Source organism: Trichechus manatus, unplaced genomic scaffold (assembly GCF_000243295.1).
Source record: "Trichechus manatus latirostris isolate Lorelei unplaced genomic scaffold, TriManLat1.0 scaffold00321, whole genome shotgun sequence".
NCBI lineage: Eukaryota > Metazoa > Chordata > Mammalia > Sirenia > Trichechidae > Trichechus > Trichechus manatus.
Window position 1 is genome coordinate 336,700 of NW_004444257.1, and position 1,539 is coordinate 338,238.

Sequence of the window (1,539 nt, forward strand, 5' to 3'; positions counted from 1 at the left end):
CATAATTTGTTACTATCCACAGATTTGAATGCTTTTTCATAGTCAATAAAAAATATAAACATCTTTCAGGTATTCTCTGCTTTTGGCCAAGGTTCATCTGAAAACAGCAATGATATCCCTCATCCACATCCTCTTCCAAATCCAACTTCAATTACTGGCAGTTTTCTATTGATATATGGCTGCACTCATGTTTGAATTATCTGTAGCAAAATTTTGCTAGCGTGTGATACTAATGATATTGTTTGATAATTTCCCCATTCCATTTGATTACCTTTCTTTGGAATAGAAATGAATATGGATCTCTTCTACTAGGCTGGCCAGGTAGATATATTTCAAATTTCTTAACATAGAGGGGTAAGCACTTCCAGCATTGGATCCATTTATTGGTATTCCACAAATTCCTGGAGCCTTATTTTGCCAATACTTTCAATGCAGTTTGAACTTGTTTCTTCAGTACCAGCAGTTCTTGATCATATGCTACTGTCAGTTTGTCATACTGTTGAGGCTTGCATGTTATTATGAAGTTTTAAGCTCTGCCATCAGTATTTCAAATACCATCAGGGTGATCCATGTACAAGTTTCAGCAGACCTTTCAAAGTAAGGTAGAGTAGGAATGTCTTATTTATCTAGTGCCACTATAACAGAAGTACTTTAACAAAGAGAAATTTATTCTCTCATAGTTAAAAAAAAAAAAAAAAACCTGTTGCTGTGGAGTCGATTCTGAATCATAGCAACCTTATAGACAGAGTAGAACTGTCCCTATAGGGTTTCCAAGGAGCAGCTGGTGCATTCAAACTGCTGACCTTTTGGTTAGTAGCCAAACTCTTAACCACTATTTCACCAGGGCTCAACCCACAGTTTAGGGGGCTAGAAGTCTGAAATCAGGGCGCCAGCTCCAGGGGAAGGCTTTCTTTCTCTGTCAGTTTTAGGCAAGGTCCTTGTCATCAAAATTCTCATGGTCTAGGAGCTTCTGAGCTCAGGGACCCTGTGTCCAAATGACACGCTTCACTCCCAATGCTTCTTTCTTGGTGATATGAGGTCCTTCTTTCTGCTCACTTTTCTCTTTTATATCTCAAAAGAGATTGACTCAAGATACAGTCTAATCCTATAGATCATGTCCTGGCATTGACATCATACAGTTTAAGATTTACAACACATAGGAAAATTACATCAGATTACAAAGTGGAGGACAGCTACTTAATACTGGGAGTCATGGCCTAGTCTTGTTGATGCACATTTTTGGGGCACACAGTTCAATCCATAACAAAGAATAAAGACATGGAGATTTTCTTCCAAAAAGTAACCAGTGAAAACATTCTGGATTATATATTTTCAAAACCACAGCTTTTAAAAATTATGTTAATTTAAATAGGATTTTGGATACAATAGTAGTAACATATATGCAGTCTTAAAATGATAAAAAGATATATGTTCTCAGCAGAGAAATGTTGTTGTTGGGTGACATTGAGTTGATTCCGACTCATGGTGACTACATGCCTGTGGAGTAGAACTGTGCTCCATAGGGTTTTCAAGGCTGTG